The sequence below is a fragment of the Corapipo altera genome, unplaced genomic scaffold (genome assembly GCF_003945725.1).
Source record: "Corapipo altera isolate COAL_440 unplaced genomic scaffold, ASM394572v1 0, whole genome shotgun sequence".
In the NCBI taxonomy this organism is placed as follows: domain Eukaryota; kingdom Metazoa; phylum Chordata; class Aves; order Passeriformes; family Pipridae; genus Corapipo; species Corapipo altera.
In genome coordinates, this window is record NW_020884872.1 from 4,771,261 (window position 1) to 4,786,780 (window position 15,520).

The following is a 15,520-nucleotide window of genomic DNA, read 5'->3' on the forward strand; positions in this document are numbered from 1 at the left end:
GTGTTTTCTCCAGCAGTGTCACCCAACCCTGCTCAAAACGTGGCTCTGGAGAGATTATGTAGCGACGGACGTCATCGCTGCTCACAATTGCTCACTCTGCTTTGTGCTTATTCCCCTCCTCTTTTTTTTTCTCTGCCAAGTTATCCTAAGAGAGGCAGTTTCTGACTGGCGATGTGAAATGTTACCTTTATCACTTCTCCACAGCACCAGCAGTATTATAGGTTGTCAGTCTAAAAAAAGCAGCTTTGTTTGACTGTGCAGAGCAGGCGTTGCAGCAGCGGCGCAGGCTCCGCACATCAGCATCCAGAGGTGAAAAAGTGCCCCATTAGGTGTTGACACAAAGCTTCATTGGAGAAAACTCTTGTAAATCTGAGCCCATTCAGGTGTTCTGTATAAATATAGATACATGCGAAGGCAGTGCTGCTCATCCAAGACCCACATGCACTGCCCCCCTCCTCCAAGGATACGAGCAGAAAAGTGGAGGGAGATTGCTCAGCGCTGAAACACCGCCGGTGACGCAGATCTCTTAAGTGGGTCAGATGGAAAAGTGATGTTAATGAGTTTACGTGTGAAGTTTGGAAAAAACCCCATCCAGTGATGAAGGTAAGGTGAAGACAAAGCCAAGGGTTTTTAATGTGCTGGGTTAGTGAGTGAGGAACAGGGTACGAGCCTTCCTCCCCTCTCTCCTATGTGGGCTTTTTTATTTCCTTGCTACAGATATGAAACAGATGGGGGGGGAAGGGAAGACAGGCCCAGTTGGGGATTATTTAAAAGCAGCAACAAGTAAAAAGTTTCCATAATGAAATTTGATTCTTACAGAGAGTGTGTGAGCACTGGCTCTTGACTATCTCAGGGCAACCAGCCGAGCGCACGGTGCTCCTGTTATCTCCACACGAAGCTTCCCTTTGCTGAGATGCCATTGCAGAGAGACTCACAATTCAAGGAGCACCACAGAAGGTATATCTGGATTTATGGCTGCCATATTTCAGGGCTCTGTGAGAGGTGTTTGCAGTTTCAAACGATTTCTCTGCAAAATGAAACAAACCAAAGGCACTGATGTTAGTATTCCCATCTGTCATCTTAAAAAGACAGAGCTACTGCCCGCCCGCCTTCTTTTCAGCAAGAGGCCACACTGAATACTGTCAAAAGCAATCATTTTCCCTGCTAAATCTTTCCTTTGGGCTACAAAGTTCTCTGTCTGCAAGGAATACGGGAGAGACTAAAATAAACCATATGGCAATAAAGAGTCCTGCTATTAGAAGTGTGGAGATCATCTAGTTCACCTCCTTTCCTCCCCAAAAACAGGGATACAGCCAACATGAGGCCAGCCCAGCCATGGTTACTGGAGTCTTTAAACCTTTAAGGAAACTCTGCCTCCTCTGGGCACCTTGCTTGAGTAAGGCACAAGACACAGAAATGGGTCAACTTGTTTGGTGGACTGGGAGGGTTTTTGTCTTTCTAGACTGAGGAAGAGGTGATGCCATGGCCAGTGAAGCTTGGTGGAAATTGTTGGGCTCATCATGTTTTGTGAGACCTGTGTCACTTGGTTATCCCCAGGGTGCAGGGGTGCCTGATGCCCTCAGGGTCTGGTCAAGGTGCAGTGGCCCTGTGAGCAGCCTGGTCTCTGTTGCAGCTCTGTGTGCTCTGGCTGTTCCCCATCTCCACACCCTGAGCAGCTGAGCTTAGTGGTGCACAGGTATCAGGGGTGATGTCTGCGAGCAGAAAGTGAAAGAGAGGCCATGCACTGAGCTGCAAATAAAGCAGCCATAGCTCTGAGGGAGCAGGAGGCAGGGCAAAAGTACAGGTCTTGAGGTTACTGAGTGGGAATTTGCAGTTCTGCAGAGGCAGGAATGGGCAGCATCATTCTCAAAGGACAGCCGTGACACTAATGGGAAAGGGACAAAGAGGAGGAGGACCGGAGGCAATGCTAACTGCAGCCTGACATCAACCCAGAGAACAAATCCTGCTCCCAGGGAGGAAGTATGTCCCCCTCAAGAAGAGGGTTTCATCAGAGGAAGCCTGTACCAGAACCCACACGACTGTGCTACCTTGTCCTTCCTGGACTGGACACAGCATGCAAAGTGCTGCCAAGTCCCAGCTATGCCTTTTCAGACAGCAGTGTGTGAGTGCAGAGTCCCCCTGGGCTGTGCCAGGCAATTCCAAAGGCTTCACTGCTGCATCTTCCCACTTAGCCATCCCTCAGTAACCTAGCTTTGCCCCTCTCGTGCACACTCAGGGGTTGCTGTGGTCTATGTAGACGTACCCCATCTGTAAGGGTGCTGCCTAGTGACTTTTACCACGCTGTGTGTATATGCAAGCACTTCCTGGAGCTGGGGAAGAGCTGCTCAGGGAGCCTGGAATATGCCTGCAGTTTTGTGTAAGCCCTGAAAATGCCATCTGAAAAGCAAATGAAATCATGGCCTTTCTGAAGGGGAGAGTGCTGACTCACCCAGTGTTTGCTTCCTCGAACCTACAGAAGTTTCGTTCTGCTCTGGGTCCTCTTCACCTCCTCTGCCTGTCTGCAGGTGCATAAGCACATCATTCTTCTTTTCACAGTGCTCCTCAATGATGGTGTAGCCCACACCCCGGAGCTGGAGCTGGTTCACTTAAATGGTTTCTGGGCCTCTGGCACCTGCTTCCAGTGCCATCATTGCAGGGGAGCTGAGAGGGATAAGCACCCTCTGTACTAAGTTTGGACCACTCAAGCCATGTGGACATACAAAGGTCACTGCCCAGTCTTGGACTGAAACACCACGTGGGACTCTGAGAGAGCCATTTGCAGTGATGTCTCTGAGGGGTAAATTCATCAGTTGACTAGGAGAAAAAAATAAACCACAGTTACATTTCAAGAGACCTTTGGGAGCAGACACTCTTAAGCAGGTCTGGTGGCAGGTGCCTCAGTAAGAAGCTCATTATGCCCAATAAGTTACTCTCTGAAAAGCTCCCAGAGCTCTTATTATCTCTGGAGTGATATGCAAAAGTGGCCTAATCTCTTGTAGAGCTTACAGAAGGATTCAGCTCTTTGTTTCAGACTAATTACCTTTCTGAAAAGAAAATTCCTATCAGAAGACTGGAAAAAAAAAAAAAAAGAGGGTAAATACTCAATGGAAGTGGTGTGAAATTAGGGTGAAATCCTGTCACACCACTGTTTGCAGCAGCAGAACTCTAGACTTATGCTGCCTGAAATGAGGGGAAAATTCTCTATCTCACCTTGCAGGGAAAGACCCCCCTCCAGCAGACACCTTGTCTGGATTAAAATTGTGACTAAGAACATTTTCCGAGGAAGCAGAATAATAGTTTTGTAAATGTATGTACCTTACATCTGAAATCTCATTGACTTTGAATTAGCCATGCATTCGCAGGCCATTTTGGTCTGCCAGTCTTTTGTGTGAGAATATTTATTTTATTCCTATTTCTAAGAAGCTTTGTGTAATAAGGTGTTAAGCTCAAGATAGTTTAAACTAATTTTTGATTGTGGAAAAGAGTAGTATCCCTGAATAATGTTGAAAGTGGGTGCTTAAAAAATTAAAACTTGTTCCCATTCTGCTTTGGCAGATTAGACCTGTAAAACTATAATAGGATTTATATCTCTCTCCCTGTGTCTCTCTCTGGCTTTAGCTTTTCTCTCAGAGGAGCAGAGACAGGTGACAGACGGAATACTCAGCCTGATGTCCAAACACCGGTGAGCTGCACGTCAGGCTTTGGATCAGAAATCCCTCACCATGAGTTACAGCTTTGGCTGTAAAGGGCAAAAAAGTGGGAGCTGCAGCAAAGCTTGCAAATTAAAGCACTAAGGCCTGAGCACCCCTGTAAAGAGTTGGGAGCACCACAGCCTGCCCAGATGTGCCTGCTGAAGGGAATAACCGCTTCCAAACGCTCCGGTTGAGCACGAGCCGCGATGTAAGTGAAAACTTGGATGGTTATTGAGAGACTGTTGTTTCTGAGAGCCAAAGCCCTGGCTGGGAACTCAGGAGTGATTGGTTCCCCCAAGCACAATTACCTGCTTGCCTCCCTTCTCTCCCCCAGCAGCTGCCCAGGGAGTGCTGCTCAGAAGAGAGATGCTCCTCCTGGTTTGGAGCGAGCCCAGGGGAGGCCACCAGGTTGATTAGAGGGATGGAGCAGCTCTCCTACGAGGAAAGGATAAGAGAACTTGGGTTGTTCAGCCTGAAAAAGAGAAGGTTTCAGGGTAATCTAATTGAAGCCTCCCAGTACCTGAAAGGAGCCTACAGGAAAGATGGAGAGAGACTATGAGGATGTGGAGTGACAGGACAAGGGGAAATGGCTTCAAACTGGAAGAGAGTAGGTTATGGTTAGATATTAGAAAAAATTCTTTACTGTGAGGGTGACGAGGCACTGGAACAGGTTGACCAGAGAAACTGTAGATGCCTCATGCCTAGAAGTGTTTAAGGCTAGGCTGGATGGAACTCTGAGCAACCTGGTCTAGTGGAAGGTGTCCCTGTCCACAGCAGTGGATTTTGGAACTCCACGATTTTATGGTCCCTTCCAACCCAAATCATTCTCTTATTCTATGATTCTATCATTCCTCCTGCAATGGCTGTGCCAGGGAAGCAGCCCCTGGCCCCTTGCCCAGTACAGGCTGGTCCCCTGCACCATGCCCAGCTGGCTTTGGACACCCAGCACTCCATCCCTGGCCATGGAGGGGGAGTGGGAAGCAGCAAGGGAGCCTGGGAACTTGAAGCCCATTTTGCATGACAAAGCACGTGAGGTCAGAGAAGTTACTTTCCTGTGTGGGGCCAACTCTGGACTGCATTTTAGACAGCCCAGCCTGTTAAATTTGTTTCACAACGAAAAAATAAAGAGTAATTCTAAACCAAAATCAGTACTGAGGTGGCAGCAGTGGCTCTGGGTGCAAGCACACACACCCTATGCCCAGTGGCACCAGTCTGTGCCCCAGAGCAGCATTTTTTCCTGCAAAAGAAAACCACATCTCACTTTTTTGGAACCCTGAGTGCCTCAAAGCTCTGCCTATTGTAGCCTTTCCACAGAGTCCCTTTCTGCTGTAGAGAGTGTAGCCAAACATTGAGGTGGTGGGCAGGACACCAGGATCCTGCCTTCACAGCTTACCTTGTGCCATCCAAAGCTCCCCCCTCTCACCATTACTCACAGATGCTTTAAGTACTGTTTTTAACACACTGATGTGTGTGTGAGGGGCAGTTAAGAGAAAACAACATTTTCTTACCAGAAGATGGGGTGACCTCTTCACCCTGAGACACAATGGCAGAAAAAAGGGAGAATCTTCTGGCTTACCACAAAAAGGTGTCCAAGGAACCTCCCTTCCTCTGTGGTAGGATTGTCATGGAGCAGCTCAGGAGCTTGAGCTCTGCCCTCACTTGGCAGAGCAGAAGAGCAAGAAGAAGCAGGGCCTTCACCCAGGGGCAGGGCAGGTGGGGGTGCAAGTGGGATGGCCATGGCCTGAAGAGACTGTAACCATCCCTTAGCTTGTTAGTGGCAGGTTAAATTTTACAGTGTGGGGTAACAATAACTTAAGCCATTCACAAAGGTGAGTGGCTGAGAATGATTGTTCCTGTTTTGTAGGAAGTGAAGAATGGGAAGAACAAAGTGACTTGCTGACAGGCATGCAGCTCACCCATGGCAGAGCTGGGTTAGCCTGCAGGTCCCCATTGGTGTCCTCAGCCTTTATCATATTCTTCTTGGCCTCGTGGCATTTCCGAATTGAAACTGGAATAATGAGGGGGAGAGTGGCAGGGAAACAAATGGAGAAACTCAGTGCTGCAGCCCCAGCCCTGAGGTACTGGTAAAAGACATGATGCTCATGGGCATCTGCACCCCACTGCTGCAAGAAGGACCCGGCTGGGACAGACTCAGCCTGCTTCCACCCCAAAAAACAGCCTCTTCATGCCTCTGGTGATCCCCTCTGCAAGAGGAGGGGAACAGCCTAAGAGGAACATGGGAAGTGACAAGATAATATCATCCCTGCTTCAGCACTGTATCAAGGCAAAACAAGCCCTTTCCAGAGAAATGAGATCAGGTGCTTATTTTGTGAGACGACAGCACTCAGAGTTCAAACTGAGTGTTGCAGAGCCTTAATAGACTCTTTCTACAGTGTTGTTTGCCTGCACAGTTCTAGCCAGTGAAAATAAACTAAGATTTTTTTGTACTGCCTGGGCATGTTTTTTCCAAAGAGAATCAGTCCAGCAAGTGTGACTCCCCACAGCGGTCAGTGAGAAGGCAGGCAGGTTGTCTGCCTTCTTGAAGCACCTTCCTGTCTCAAGTACCTCCCAGTGCCTAGTGGTGTTACTGTGTCCCCAGGGACAGCTCCCTGATAAGGACGGCAGCCTGACACGGAGCCCAGAGCGAGGTCTGTGTGCCCGCGGGTGACTGACCCACTTTCAGCAGTCAGAGCAGGCAGAGCTGGTGCTGAGGGCTCAGAGGCCACGTCAGGGAGTAGTGCAGGAGAACAATTTGGCCGTGCAGGTCCTGAGCAGCAAATGCAGCTTGTTTGCACAGCAGATATTATCGTTGTGCAACGCCTTTGAAGTCACAGGCAGTATAATGGGACAGGTGATGCAATCCTTCCTATTAGCAAAGTCCAGGGGGAATGACCAGCATTAAAGTCTCCAGGTAATGCTCTGGTTTTTGTTTCCTCCTCGGATATCTGATTATTGAGATTCAGTAGAAAGGCCTGGAAGGCATTAAAGTGACTGCTGCTCCTGGCTCCTTAGCCTGCAGACATGTGCCAGGCAGAGCAAGAGGTCTGGATGACAAGGGGCAGGCAGGCAGGGTTGCCTGATGCACTCTGGGCATCACCAGGCCTTGCCTCACCTCAGTTTTCAGTGAGTGCCACCCATGACAACCAACAACTCCTGAAGCCCAGGGAGGGTTAAAAGGAAACTTGACCCCAAAAATTCTCCTTTTGGAAAGGAGTGGCCTGCAGTGAATAACACCAGTGGAAAGACGTGCAGGCAACGTCAAGAGAAATGTGATATAAAAAAATTATGACAGCTGAGAACAGTCCAGAACAGGCAAGTGCTGAAGATATTAAAGCAAACAAGAACATTTCAGGCACACAGGAAGCATGAAGCTTGCCAGAGGGTTGCTGAACTACAGGTCTGTAAATGAGCTGACAGGGCAATTTAAAAGGCTAAGGACATTACAGAGGATGTTTGGAAAGGCGTTTGCATGACAGGTATACAATTTTCAGGCTAAAGAGAGCTAAGATTTCATCAGGAATTGAGGTACTAAAGGAAGGGAACTGGCCCAAACCAGTATAAGTAATAACAAGTTGCAAGAACCCAACTTTTAAAAAGTTTCCCCCTGGAACTGGATTCCATGTTATAGCTATAAGTTGTAGCTGTGAAAAAACAATACATGGCTAAGTTTTTGCAAAGGGATACAGAAATGTAATGGCTAAACTGGCAACAAAATATGTGATCTTTCTTTTAAGTGTGTTATTTTATCAGAGAATCAAAAAAAGAATTAAAATCTTGCACTCAACTGTAGCAAGAATTCCAGTGTGGCTGCACAGCCCATGGAATCTTACTGCAGGCTCAGGAAAACTGGGTGAAAGGATAATATAGTTATTAACAGTACATACTAGTTCAATATAAATCACAGAATCACAGGATGGCTTGGATTAGAAGGGACTTTAAAGATCGTCTCCTTCCGACACCCTGCCATGGGCGGGAACACCTTCCACTCAATCAGGTTGCTCCGATCCCCATCCAACCTGGCCTTGAACACTTCCAGGGATGGGGCATCCACATCTCCTCTGGCCAACCTGTTCCAGTGCCTTGCTACCCTCACGATAAAGAATTCCTTCCTAATATCTAATTTAAACCTACTGTCTTTTGGTTTAAAACAATTGCCCTTTGTCCTATCACTACCTGCCCATTTGAAAAGTCTCTCTCCATGAACAGGGAGAGGTTCAGAACATTTTGATTCTTTCACCAGATAAAGTATGAGTAGCTAAAGTCTGTGACACCACCGAGATATTGGTGAGGTGAAAGGTGTGGCAATAATACAGACCAGAAGTGATTTGATGGGTTGTGTGGCAAAGGCACGAAGGGATGGTCAGTATGGAGGGGCCCTGACATCTGAGGAGGAGTCAGAAGAAATCCATGAATCCAGATGGCCAGTATTTCCACCCCAAACAATTAGGAAAGCAGGCACATGACATTACCTGCCTGACAGCCAGACTTTTGGATCAGTCTCTGAAAGAAAGCAGGGGCCATGAGACTGGAAAACTGCTGAGGCTGCAGGGGTAGGGAAATTAATCCAGGCAATAATTGATCTGTTAGCGTAACCTCGGGAATGTGACAGGCATTTGACTAATTTTGAAGAGAGGAATAACACAAGACGTAGAGTTTAATACAAAATGGTATGAAATTCAGCAAGGAGGTTACCAAAAATAGATCTGACCTGACTAACTCAATGTATTTACAGCAAAAATAGCTGAGGCTCCAGACAAGAAAATGCCGTGGGTGTCATCTATCTGGCCCCCTCTCCAGTAATAAGTGGAGGAGTGGATTACCAGGAATGAAGAGGGTAAGGAGTAGGCCAAGGATGAGATGCCTACAGATTGTGCTGAAAACCCTCTCCATCAGCAATGGCAGTTTTTACACTCCAAACAAAGACCCAGACACCTCTGTGTGGATACTTATCTCGGGGGGAATTGGATGTGCTGCTTTGTATCTGGCTGTGTGGCCGCCTGCCTGTCCTGGACTCATACCCTGTCACATCCCCACCTGTGACACCATGGACCTCCACAGCCACCTGGTGGGACCTCACGCAGCCTTTGGCCTGTAGGAGGAACTGCTTCCCAGGCAGCACGTTATCACCGGGAAAGAAAATATCCGATGGATAATGAAAATTTCCTAAATCCACAATGGCCCCTCTTCAGTTGTCCCATTGGTTATCAATTAATTGCACCACTACCATGGCAGGGCTTTGGTCGCTGCCTTTTTGCCAGGTTTCCCCGTGCACACGAGCAGGATCCAACTCTCTGCCCTGCACTGGGATTGATTATTTCTCTCTCTCTCTGGCCCCATCCATTAGTGACGCACGTTGACTCAAATGCTGCTGGTTTTTACTTCTCACCCTCCGTCTCTCTTTTTTTTTTTTCCCCTGTTCCCCCTATTTTTATGACACATGAAGTCAAGGTCGTCATTATTCTATATTTGCATGGATTAGGCTGCCTTCGTCATCTATTAACTTCCAAGTGATAAGAGCCCACACGCAGGTTCCCTCGTTATGGATGTTCCCTCTGCCCGCCATCCCTGATTGCTTCTGGCCCATATTCCAGATCTGGGAGCCAAACGTCTGTCTCATGCAGAAATGCCTCAAAAATTATTTTTTTTTTTTTTTAAGACCTCCTTTTCAGAAAAGGAGATGTGTTTTCTTCCACATTTGTCCGTCTTGGCTGCATCTTTCTGCATTGCCAAACTGTTCAAGGCTTCCTCTCAATTTTTCCTTTTCGGCTCAGTAAAATAGAGAGGTTAAACAACCTAATCTGCTTGTTGATCTACTCCTTTTGTTTGCATGCCTAACATCTCAGACACCTTGGTGGGTGGTGGTTCTCAGGTATTTTAGAGTAATTAATGCCCTACCTTTCTCCCCACTTAAAAATCCTTCCTGTTATTTACTCTGCTTGATGGGTTAAAATAAGATTAAAAAAAGATAAAAACATATAGACTGTCCTGGAAGAGGAGTCAGAGAGATGGAGAAACCCAGGAAAACAGACAGAGATGATGGGTGGAAGGCATCTTTCTCCCCTTCCCTTAGCTTCTGGAATCCCATGGATTTGTCTGCGTTAGAGAGGCTGCTGTGTATGAACATGTTTTTGTACCCAGTAACCACCAAACCTGGCAACATCCTTGAAGTCTGTAGCAGCAGTGGTTTGACTGCTCAGACAAAAATCTATTTGATATCTGAATCCCTCTCTGCCATGTAGCAGGAGACAGCCTACTAGTGAGTTGGTGTCCATGTAGGCCTGGAGAAGACTGGAAAGGCTGGAGCCCACCAGGGATGCCCACAGGGTACAGATTCCCTACCTTCTCACCAGTCTCAAGGTGGAGCTGCCTGGCTGAGGATGTTGTTGCCTGGTGGGCTGGAGCTCCAGTAGGGAGTTTGCAAGAGCTCAGTATGGAGCAGGGGTTGTGAGTGGTTTTCTCATCACACCTCGGTCTGCTGTTACTTCCATTTATGGGTGTTTCATGTGTGCAGCTGAATGATGGTTTTGAAGCTGAGGATAAAACAGCTTTCCCTTTCCTTTGGTGACTGTACAAACCGGTTAACCAATTCCATTGAATTCCATTAGCCAGTCAATGGCTTGTGGACCTGGAGGAAAACAGCAAGTGCCAAGCAGTAAAAGGCCAAGGCCAGCCAGAAAAAGGGGTGAAAATAACTCCTTTATTCTCTCTGAGCCTGATGTCGACACACAACTGTGCCTTTCTCCTCTGTCCTGCTGTGCCCTGAACTGTCTCAGTCTCCTGGGGCAAAACTCACCCATGGGGAGGTCCAAGGACCACAAAGCAGCCCAAAGAGCCACAAACATGGGGGTGTGACAGCTCTGCCTGAGGGGTTCACCACTGATCTCATTGGGGTGTAGGGTAGGGACTTTATTTATCCAGCTGAGGGTGGGAAGGAGGATAAAAACATGTTCACATGTAATGCATCACTTTGTTAAACTTGGAGTGGAGGGGAGGGGTGGCTGGAGAGCAGTTCAGGCACAACACTGTGTTAACACGAGGACGGTGTTCTGCCTGGAAGTTGCCATGCATTTTGTTTTCAGAATGAATGGACTTCTCACTGAAAAAAAAGGCCATTTTAGGTCAAATGAAACTCTTTTCAAATCTGAACTGAAGAAGCGCAAAATTTCTCTGCTAAAACAATCCAGAGGGAAAAACAAAATCAGATTTAAAAAACCTCAGAGCATTGTTGGGTACTTTCAAAATTTTAAACATCTGACTTCTCATTTTCCAGTCATGTTTTGTTGATCAAATGTGATTAAACCATGACTTAAAGGTTACCAAGGCATAAATAAAAACCATAAACCAGCTTCTTTGCCTGAGAAAGTGGGAAAAGGCAGCTCAATCCCTGTCACAGCTGTACATGCATATACCTGGTGACTTAAGTGAGAACCAAAGAGGTTTTATCTGCTTTTTGGGGTGTCAGGCAGGCACAGGTGATGCCCTGTACTTTTCTCTCTTTGTTCAGGGTTTAGGGGTTGTACTACCATTACCACAGCTTTCCAACTGAGGCCATCTTATGGGTGTGCTGCCCATATGGACATCCCCGCTGAGGCAGGAAGAATGTGCTTCTTCCCCCAGTTCCCACAGCACTGCCTCTGTCATTTGTAAAAATATCTGTATCCCGCAGGAATAAAGTCCCCAAGGAAAGGGCAGATGGATTCAGGCACTCTGGGGTAACGAGGTCTCCGTGTCAGGGACAGCAAGATGGAAATGACTTTGGAGCATTTTGGGATCACTAATGCTGCCGACATTGCAAAAACGAGGGATTGAAAGGGCATCGGGATTGATGAATGGTGAGGAAATATGGATGGAGGGAAAGTAGGCAAGATTTCAGCTGCAGAAAGTACCAGGCTGTGCAGGATATTTTTCACTGTGCTCCCTGAAAAACACTTGTCCTTTGAAGTAGTTCCTTGTGTGAGGACTCCCTTGGAGTTGCCCTCCACCCTGTCCCGGGCCCCCTTGCAGCTTTGTCCTTCCTCGTGGGCAACTGGGGAAAAATCAGTGGCTGTCACTTCTAATGCCACCCGAGGAGTGATTAATGGACATGTTTTGGTTGGAGGGAGCACTACAGGACCAGATCTCCATGTCTGGCATACTGCAGCAATTACATATATATTGTCATCCTTGAGCATTACAAATGGCTCAGAGCTTCGCCCATGCAATTAATGACATCAAATAGCCAAGTCCCTGCATTTCTGAGGGCAGGCAGCCACATAGGATGGAGACAACCACTCTGGCACCAAAGAAGCACTGCATAGCTCTTCCTCACTCTCCTCACAACACATAGAAATACTGGAAGCCCACCCTCCGAAACAGCAGTGGGTAGCACCAAGCATCCACTCAGTACCTGTATTTTCCTTGCAGGTTCATGCAGTTCCAGCTGATGGATGGCTGCATTGGATAAGCCCCTGCCTGTGAATGGACAGGGATTGGGAGTAAGTGAGTACCATGGTTTGTGGCTCAGCTGCCAGCTCCGAACAAAGGATTTGGAAACAGCTTACAGGCACGTTGCAAAGAGGCTGGAGCTTGGAGGGGAGGCAGAAATGGAGGAAGAAGAAAGGTGATATCAGGATGGGCAGCAGACTGGGAAGGTGCTGCTCAGAAAGGTGCTCAGAAGGTGCTGCTCAGAAGGGTGAAGCAGTGACCCGTTTCCAGGTGTGGGCAGCCATACCACGGCAAACAGCAATCCTCTGGTGATCATGCAGGGACAGGAGGCAGGCAGGCTCTTCTCCTGGGCAGAGGTGATTTCAGGGTACACAGGAGGTAGGGTATAGGAGAGCCACAGAACTGGGACCTGTCCCAGTTGGGACCAACACAAGGGCAAGTACAAGACCTCGTGTAGCCTGTGGGTCTGACCCAGGACACAGGTCTCCATGGCCCTCTGGCTCCTTGCAGCAGTTGTCCAGTCATGGCTAAGCTCTGCCTGGCAGGGTCACCCTTGGTGGTGGTTCTGCCTCCCTGTATTGATCCCCTGTCAGTGAAGATCCTTTGGGCAGGTACTCACGTGCATCCCTCCACATCCACAGCATGATGCTTCCCACACAGAGAAGCTGTTTCCATGTCCTCTCCTTGCTGCTGGCTGTGGAACCCTCCTCGAGAATGTCCCTTCCCACCTCTCCTCCCTAAAATGCAGTGAGCAGGTGTTTCTGTATTTCTCTTATTCCCCATCCCTTCCCTGTCCTCACCCACGCTACCAAAGGACACACATTTCTCTTATTTTGAGCTGGTATTTTTTCTGTATCTCCTTGCAAAGCTTCCCTCTCATTTGTTTCTCCACAAGAGGGGGGTGAAAGGGAAGATATCTGTGACTGGATACACGGTTTTGAATCAAAATGGTTTGCCAGATCTCCATAACCAGTGTGACAGCAGAGAACGAGCTGGACAGGCTAAAATCAGCAGGACCTAGCATACACCCAACTTCAGTGTATAAATGCTGTTTTAAAAACTCTAGAAAAATTGCTGAAATGTATTTGACAGTTTTTGGGAAAACCCTTATTCCTGGAGAGGAGCAAATGCCTGAAAAGCATTTGCTAATTGCAGATGCTGATTTGCATTCCAGGGTCTGAAGGTTTCTTAGAAGTTAAAAAAAAAGCAGAAATAAACCCTGAATATGCTATCCAAACTCACGTTGGTTTATTGTATGTTGAGTTCAGTGAAACTAAGACTTTTGACTCTTACTGTAAAACTGTCTTCTGCTTTTAGGCTTAGAAATGGGTGCCTTATGTGGGCAGGAGAATAAAACACCAGCAACCCCTGGTGCTGCCTCAGCTCCTACCAGCTGAGCACAGTCCAGGTCCCACTGTCTGGTGGGAAGGAGGGAGGGAGGAAGCGAGGAGAGGTGCTGTGAGGACCTCCTTGTTGTCTCCACTGCATCTGACACTGAGGATTAACATGAACAGGAGAGCTTTTGCTTGTTGGGTAACTGCCTGGGTGAAGTGTTGCATCGACTCTGCACTTCTGCCGAGGATGAGGATGGTGGGCAACCAGATCATGGTTTATCAGAAGAAGTCAGTTTCCAGATAAGCAGAGTGCAACATGTGGATTGAAGTTGTCAGTTCACCAAAGAGGCTGGGTTTAAGCCACGAATAGGGCTGTGTTCAGTGAAGCAGTGCTACAAGAGAGAGCACTGTTCTGCTGAGTCTGGAGGAGAATAGTGTAGTGCAGGGTTTAGAGTTGCTGGGTTAATACCCAAACTATCTACAAACACAGTGTTTGAGGGCTCCAGGTCAAGCCTAAAGCCTGTGTGGCATGGAGCAGACACTGAGGGGCAGACCCCTGATCTGGGGATAGATCTTCCCATTCAGGTGTTGATCAGTCTTGCTGTAAGCTGTGCATGTTCCATCCCTGGAGGTGTTCAAGGTCAGATTGGATGTGACTTTGAGCCACTTGGTATAGTGGAAGGTGTCCCTGCCCATGGCAGGGATGATCTCTAAGGTCCTTTCCAACTCAAACTATTCTATGATTCTACGAACTAACATGACACCTTCTCTAAATCTAGAGAAAGTGATGGCCTGGTGGATTGGTAGGCCTTCCAAGAGGAGATAACACATTTTGTTTGCAACCTAATTGTTCTTTGTCTCTTTTTATGAGCAGTAAATTTCTGCCTTGACAGGAAGCTCTGGGGCAGAGCTGGCAGCACTTCTGGCTGGTGGAAGCAGCAAACCCCTTGGATGGGCAGCCACGTGCCCCATCTCCATTCTCCAAGAACAAGAAAGACAGGCGACAGTATTTTATCCACCTGGGGGCAGAAAGAAACCCCTGGGGAGCCCTGCTTTGCAACCTCAGTTCACACATCAGAGCTGTTCAGACTTTTGTTATGGTTCTTCATTCTTTAAATGAGAGGTCGGTGTGAGTCTCACCAAAAAAGGCAAATGCCACTTTGAAGAGCTCACATTTGAAGCCAGGATCTCCTGACTCATCCACACCCATTGTACCTGGTGCACTTTAATCCTCGTGGCACTTCTTGCACAAAAGCAGTGTCTTCCTCAGTTGCACCCTATGTTTCCATGGGCAGGCAGTACAATTCGCTTTAAAGGGAAAAATAAATGGATTCACAATTCTTACCGCTCCTGGATGGCAGTGGACAATCCAAAATGAGGTTAAATCTGTTTCCAGCTTTCTCTTATGGCAGATTTCTCACAGCAGGGCAACAGCTCAGGCGAAGGACCACGTAAAGCAGTGCCCTCCAGGATGAGTCACGCCAGCTCTGGCTCTAACAGAGGTGGAACTCTGCGCTGGGAGTAAAAGAAGAGGTTGTAAACTTCAGAGTGAGAGAGTGGAGGATTTAAATCAGGGTCAAGTCAGACAAAATTCACCTTCCTTTCAATTAGATCATGAAAGCCTCAAGCACCCTGCCAAGTCTCCCTCGGCTTGCTGCCCTTATTCTTTTCCAGGAGTGAGAGCTCTTCCAAGTCACCCTACAGCCCATGGAGCAGTACATTACTTCTGAGGCTGGCTGATAGCAAAAAGCCAAGGCAGAATAACTGGTGTCAAAAATTGTTTGTTTTGAGCTAAATATCAAAGAATAATTTAAATTGGAAGGGACCTCTGCCACCACAGCCCTTCCTACCATCACATGGATGGGGTCTGCAGAGCATTTCCCGCCGGCAGCTGCACAGCCTACACCAAACCCACTGGCAGGACCCAGCTCACATTTATCACACACCCACACTGCAAAGATCTCAGTGCCTGTGACGAGTGTCACAGCCAAACCAATCTGAGGGGGGAAAGCTCCAGGAGGTTTCCCGCCCAGTGCTCGAGGCTGGAACACTCCCAGAGACAGAAAATTA

General features: G+C 47.8%; 1 long non-coding RNA gene across 1 annotated transcript; it reads right to left on the reverse strand.

The window, feature by feature from the left end:
- Positions 1-14,540: 14,540 nt before the first annotated feature.
- Positions 14,541-15,279, reverse strand: LOC113950486. Its single transcript, XR_003528747.1, has 2 exons — positions 15,047-15,279; positions 14,541-14,965 (listed from the first exon to the last, which is right to left on the reverse strand). It is a non-coding gene; the product is annotated as an uncharacterized LOC113950486 (long non-coding RNA).
- Between the last annotated feature and the right edge of the window lie 241 nt (positions 15,280-15,520).